Source organism: Tupaia chinensis, unplaced genomic scaffold (genome assembly GCF_000334495.1).
Source record: "Tupaia chinensis unplaced genomic scaffold, TupChi_1.0 Scaffold000388_1, whole genome shotgun sequence".
NCBI classification, from domain to species: domain Eukaryota; kingdom Metazoa; phylum Chordata; class Mammalia; order Scandentia; family Tupaiidae; genus Tupaia; species Tupaia belangeri.
Window position 1 is genome coordinate 1096956 of NW_006159890.1, and position 7441 is coordinate 1104396.

General features: G+C 34.8%; 1 pseudogene; it reads left to right on the plus strand.

Moving 5' to 3' along the window:
- Positions 1-2998: 2998 nt before the first annotated feature.
- On the plus strand, positions 2999-3484 carry LOC102491052 (deoxyuridine 5'-triphosphate nucleotidohydrolase, mitochondrial pseudogene; annotated as a pseudogene).
- Positions 3485-7441: the final 3957 nt, after the last annotated feature.

Genomic DNA, 7441 nt, shown 5'->3' on the forward strand with positions numbered 1-7441 from the left:
CAAAATATTTTGCTGACTAAACTTTATTTTACTGTTTAAATAGTTTTTCTAGAGAATCGGTTTAGCCATGCCTTATTCAAGAATATTAAGGTTTTTACTGGCAAGGCAGTGAGGACTAATGATGTTATGATGGTAGGTAATCTTGGAGAAACTTAAGGTTCCATGCATTTTTTAAATCTAAAAAAGATCTTAAATCCCTCTAAGCATAATTGTGTCACCAATGTTCTGAAATAAAATCAGGAGAGGTAGAGGTCAAAAGTTAGTATATTTAGAATGCAATAAAATTTGAGAACAGAGTGTGGAAATCTATTTTCTCACCACTATTCTGTTATTTCAGGTTTTTTGCTCCAGTTGTTTAATTTAAAGAAAAAGTTTTACAATTAAGGTAATATTGTTTTTCTTAACTTTATACAATTTTTATTCTTTTCTGCATTTTTATATGGTAATTGAAGTTCAATTAATATAGTGTAATAAAATAAATGTTATTCTAGAAAAATAAAATTTATATTTGAAAATAAAATCACTTTACATTTTAATTAAAATATTTAAGATAATATTTTAGAAGTTTGACCAAAATGTTTAATAATAGGTGTGTTTTTGATTTATCAATTATGCTATTTTTTTTCCTTCAGAAAGATTTTAATATAAAGCACATGCACTCACTGGAGAGACAGAGAGAGAGAGAAATTGAGAATTTACCCCCCTGGAGGAATGGCCACACCATAATCCCTTCTGAAGGAATGGCCACACCATAATCCCTTTTCCATTCTCTTCTCAGAATTTGGGGCAGGCATGCACATGCAACTGGCATGAGTTTCAAGCTGTCAGGTCCAGGTCTTAAATCACAGCTAGTCATGTGGGAATCCAGAACCTTAATCACTATGTCACTCACTGCCCCCCTAAATGTCTTAATGCATGACATAGACATAGTTACAGCTTATGATAAAGACAAAGGAAAGTAGAAATAATTTCTAACTAGTTCCTGTAATATCTTCTTGAAATATCAACTTCCACTACATAATACTACCACCAATAGTGCCATAAAAAAGACAAAATAGTGTTTTCTATGTGTGTCTGTGTGACTGTATGTTGCTCTGAAAATATATGACAATGAGAGATTAATTTCTGACAAAGTCTAAAGAAAATATTATTAATCTTTGACAATGTTTGAAGGAGAAATAAGAACATTTTCCAGATATATAAGGTAAAAATGAAAAATAAATATTTGTCTTTATTAATGTTTAAAGTGTTTATATTAACAAAGAGATTATTTATGTCTTCAAAAGAATGTTTTCTATGTCAATGATGATTTGTTGATTGGTGTCTACTTACATGGCTATCAGATTCTAAGACAATATACCAAAACTGATTGTTTTTCTGCAAGAACTCATGTGATTACTATCATTCATCCCTTACTTAGGTAAAGTAAATCCGGAAAGACATAAAATATTAAAGATCCAGAGCACAAAAAGAGTGGTAGATAGGCATCACTGTGAAATCATAGATATTAATTAATAATCAATATTGAATGGTGATACCCCATGTCATATACCTTTCTAACTTTCAAGTGACAGCTGTCATGTCTATATCATGAGGTAGGATATTGGAGAAATTCTCTTTTTTTAGAGAAACGGATGGAAATATTCTGGTTTTGGATTTCACAGAGAGGACTGGAGTGCTCTAGAGCCACCACTAACTAGGTCCTACATCAAGCACACATATCAATAAGGGTTTCAGTTTTCTAGTTCATCACTTTTAAGTAATAAAGGACAGTAAAGTCAAATATTTAAAGGGATATTTCAAAATGGAAGACAGAGATGAATATAAATGAATATAAAGGAAAAAGGAATTCAAAACAAGAAAAACAGTGTAGTGAAAACACCTCAACTAAGCTATAATTTATGATTTTAGAGAGAGAAGTAGTTGAAATCCTGGTAAAAGATAACATTAAAAAAGAAAAAAAAAAGATCCAGGAAATTAAAATATACTGTTCCAAATTTAGAGTACATGGAGTATAAGATGAGTTAAGGTATTTTCCTATAGAACAGAAGAATAAAAAATAAAGGGAAATTAACTAGAAAAGAAAGAAAAAAAGAAGGAAAGAAAATGAGAATGACAATTCAGGAGATAACCTGATTTTAAGCATTCTAGAAAGAACCAAGGAGGGGGATATTGAAGTATTGAAGTGCACGGACCCTATACCAGTACTTGATTCAGGGGAAAGATGTTTAGGTTTTTGTCCTATGTTCATAAATAATTAGAGATGGAGACAAATTAAGGAATAGTAAAGGTGAGGTTATTAAGAAAAAGAGAGAAAGGAAGAGCAGAACTCCCAAAGCAGGGAAGAATCCCAAATGGGTTGTCAAAGAAGAGCTGAGTCAGGGGGTTTTATCTTAACATTTCAGCAATGGGCTAGCTGTACGATAAGGAAGTGAACTTCAGAAAACGAATACTTGGTAGTCTGAGTGACTTATTATCCCATGTTTGGGGGGATCAGCAGACCAAAGTGACCTTTATTTCTTGTCAGAATATTGCTAGTAAATATAAAATGTTCCTTAGCTGTGGCTATTTTGAGTCCTAATGTAGCCAGCTCTTTTCTGATAAAACTTAACCACTGTGACTCCATCTTGGGTAAAACTTTCTGAGTTCCTATCTTGGGCTTTGTCCCAGTCTAATGTTATGTTTCATCATCTCCTGGCTCATCAGGACAGAAAATTAATTAATTATTTAATCAAGTAACAATCAACAAAATAACAGAAATGTTTTCTAAATTGGATATTTATGATTTTCCTGATTGAAAATGCCAGCCAACGACTTCATGCAACAATGGAAAAGATTAACACCAAGGTGCATAATGATCTAATTGTAGAATGTTTGAAGATAATGATAAGATTCTAACAACTCTTCAAAATCAAAACCAATTGTATTAAAAGAACTAATTAAGGTGTCCCTTGTTGCAGGGCTCTCTTGTTACCTCTGCTCATACTCTTGCTCTGTCATGCCCAGTTCTGAAGACACACCGCCATCTCCCCAACAAGCCAGCTGGCCTGCAGAGGAAGGGAGTCTGGCTGTGCTTTGCCAGGCTCTTGAAGCACGCCATGGCCTGATCAGGGGTTTGCTGCAGCGCCGGGCTATTACCAGTACAGCGCCTATAGTTACACAGCACCACCTGTGGGGAAAGCCCTGTGAAGAAATTCAGATAGCTCTTCCTTCTGGGTGTTCTGGAAAAAGTAGCTCCACGTTCTGACTTGGCTGCTAAATACTTCATAGATGTCAGGCGCTGGTGTCGTAGATGAAGATTATAGAAGAAATGTTGGTATGGTACTGTTTAATTTTAGCAGAGAAAAGTTCGAAGTTAAAAAAAAGTGACCGAATTGCACAGTTCATTTGTGAATGAAGTTTTTATGCAGAAATAGAATAAGTTCAAATTTTGGATGACACTGAATGGGGTTCAGGAAGCTTTGGTTCTACTGGAAAGAATTAAAATTTATGCCATGAATAGAAAATGATAAAAATGCCCTTGTTTCTGAATGGATTTTTGCCTAAACTGTTTTGTATTTCTAGAAATTTAATAGTTTTAACATGGAAAAATATTTTGTTTCTTTACAAATAAGGATGGTACCTCTGGGATCATATAAAAACTTTCTTGTGTTTTTCTACTATTGATATATGTAAATCTGTGTTGTGGTGACCTAATGAGAAGTATCTGTTTTTTAATTCAAATATGTCAAGTATAGATACAAAAAAATTGTATTATTTAATTCAATTAATGATATGCTGTCAGAAATCTAAATAAATAAATAAATAAATAAATAACAGAATTCTCTCTGCATCTTTGAAATCCAGAAGTTAATTTTGAGCTAATTTTATGTGTCGACTTTCTAGACCAGGGGATGCCCAGATGCCATGATAAATCGTGATTTCAGAGTATGTCTTTGAGGGTGTTTCTGGAACAAATTAGCATTTGTATCAGGAGCCTGAATAAAGATCATTTCTGATACAGGTGGGCCTCCTCTAATCCCTTTGGACCTGAATAGAACAGAAAGAGAAGAGTCAGCAGATGGTGTAGTGGTTATGTTGGTGACTCACACAAGGCTGAGCATGGTTTAAGCCCCAGAATTTGGCTTAAAAATCTCGCTGTGTAACAGGTGTATGCATGCCCAAGACCCAGGGAGAAAAGAGGAGAAGGGATTGTGATATGGCAATCTCTCTACTCCTCTTCCCCCCACCGAGGGGGTGATTTCTCACTTTCTCTCTCTGTCTCTGTCTCTCTCTCTCCAGCAACACACACACACACACACCCTAAGGCAAAAATACTCTTAAAGAACTGAAAGACAGAGGAAAGTTATATTCACTGGCTCTCTCTGCCTTACTGGCAGGATATTGATCTTCTTTGTTCTTGGAGCTCCTAGTCTCTGTCTTTCAGAGTTAGGATGGAATCTGTATTATTAACTCTCCAATTCTCAGACCCATGTTTTTTGGGGGGGTTATTTCCTGGCAAACTGTTTAACGGCTCATCTTCCATAATCTTGCAAGCCAGTGCCTTATTTTATGTAGATACACAGTTCTGTTTCTCTGGAAAATTCTAATACAGTAGACTTAGATTGCTAGTCTGATTATGAATTAAATATGATGGTATAATAGAGATAGTGTCATGTATAATATCACATTTACCTCCATACACCTTTAGAAAATTATGTAAGAATGTATTCTTCCAAATGTGAGTGGTTAACCCAAGAGGGAAAATGTGAGATTCACAATATATAGAATTCATCTTAAAGGATATACAAATAAATTCCTAGAATGTTGACAAATAGAAGTTCTTTGAGCATGGCTGGGCATAGGTCTAGAGAATGAAATATTTGAAATCGAGCAAGACATTAGAGGATTCAAGGAGCTACAAAAGAAAGGAGGTTTTCTGATTAAAAGTTCATAGGAAATTACTTCTTAAATATCTCAGAGTTTGGGATGAATTAGGGAGCCGGCATGCATGGTGGTTAAGACAGTGGATTCCCACACAACCAACCAAGGGTTTGAGTCCCAGACCTGGCGCCTTGAAAATCATTCAGTGCATGTGTGCAAGCAAACCCCAAATCCCTAGAGGATAATGGAGGAAAGGAAATTGAGGCATGGCCATCCCCTGGGGATGATTTTTCAATTTCCCTCTCACTGTCTTGCGCCAGCAACCATACACACCTTGTGACAAAAATTAAAACAACAACAACAAAAGACCTAAAGAAATCTCCCCCCCCCAAAAAAAAGATTATCTTCAATGTAAATAAATTTGTTTAAGGAGAATGTAACTGTATAAACTACATAGATTTCCATTAAATAATATTTATATGTATTGCCAAACAAGGGACCCTACACTTCCACTCCAGGAACCCAAAGCAGGTCCCACCCCTCACTGCTCAAAACAGAGAAAAGAAAAGTTGTTGAGAGAGAAAGGAGAATTTATTACAGTGTGGTTGCACTGGTAAGGCAGGAGACAGGGATATAACACATATGAAAGAGCTCAAGATAGAAGTACAGTAAGCTTTACCCAAGATGGAGCTCCTAAGTTTTAATAAACAAAGAGCTGGCTGCATTAGGGCTAAAAACACAACTATACTTAAGGCAACAGTTTCTATTTGCTAACTACTTTCTGAGGAGAAGTACAGATGGATCTGGTCTGCTGAGCCCACAAAAAATGGGGTAATAAATCATGAAGGCTACCATGTAACTGTTTTCTGAAGCCCACCTCCTTGTCAGAGAACCAACTCATTGGTGGGGACTGCTAGATAAATCCCTCTGATGAGGGTCCGAAGTCTGCAACACACTTTTTAGGATCGCTCCCTGCTGGAAGCTTTGCAATCCCCTTTGTTTATCCACATTCTAATTCTTCCTGAGCTTGAGACAAAGAATCACAATGTCCCTGCATTGGGTATTGGGCCTGATTATCCCAATATCCCATGATACCGGGAAGACATTCAAATATATCTTAGACAGGTCAGTTGATTTACAGATGTTTTTACAGGAAAAGGGGCATGCTATGTGGCTTACAGCCTCATAGGAAAGCAAAGAATCAGGTTATATTTTATCTAGGGGGGGGGACAATTAAATAATTTGTTTTTTAATGAGAGAGTTTTAGTTTTAGCTAAGAGGTACAATCAATTAAATGATTCATCATCAAGACCAGAGTTTCGGCTTGTGACTGGGGCAGAGCATCCCTCATTAGTTTGGCTCTGGGTTGGCCGTTTGGCTCCTTGGAATTCCTGTGAGAAATCTCAAAGAAAGAATACCAGGCTGAGACAGAAACATTATTTTTTTTTTTTATTTTAACAAGATGGAATTAGTTTGATTAAACAAACCTGGTTCACATGGATATAATACCAATATATTTATTACAGATTTAATAGAAATAGATATGTAGTTTTATGTGAAGGATGGATAATGGAAGAGTAGATTTGAAGTTTTTACAGGAAAAGGGGCATGCTATGTGGCTTACAGCCTCATAGGAAAGCAAAGAATCAGGTTATATTTTATCTAGGGGGGGGACAATTAAATAATTTGTTTTTTAATGAGAGAGTTTTAGTTTTAGCTAAGAGGTACAATCAATTAAATGATTCATCATCAAGACCAGAGTTTCGGCTTGTGACTGGGGCAGAGCATCCCTCATTAGTTTGGCTCTGGGTTGGCCGTTTGGCTCCTTGGAATTCCTGTGAGAAATCTCAAAGAAAGAATACCAGGCTGAGACAGAAACATTATTTTTTTTTTTATTTTAACAAGATGGAATTAGTTTGATTAAACAAACCTGGTTCACATGGATATAATACCAATATATTTATTACAGATTTAATAGAAATAGATATGTAGTTTTATGTGAAGGATGGATAATGGAAGAGTAGATTTGAAAGTTAGCTAAAATCTTCATCTCCCATAAGCAAAGTCATTTAAAAGTTTAAATGTAATTAAATAATAGCTGTAAGAATAAGAAATTTTTTAATGTTTGGAAATAAATTTTATAACACACACACAGACACATGAATAGAGATGAAAGACAAACTTTAGTTATGATTATAGATGTCATATTGCTTTCTGTATATGCTTTTGATACATGAAAATTACTTGAATGGTGTATAGAGCAGATTTCCCCAATAGTTAAAATTAACATTAATGAATGTTAAAGAATGAATTAGTGTTTCCAAAAAATGGAAAAAGCAAAAATTTAAGAACATTGAATATTTAATCCATATTCTTCTGGAAATTACAGTAATGAGTTTAACTTTTTCCATTAATTTACAAGATACTCTCAATTCTTGATTTTTCATTAATTATCTTCAGCAAATTATTGTCCCAATTTAACATTCCTTAGGCACTACCTTGCTTAAGGCCACCTCTCTCCACTACTAGTTTGTAAATTCTCTTTGAATGTAAATTGATTCTGATATTAAAATTACAA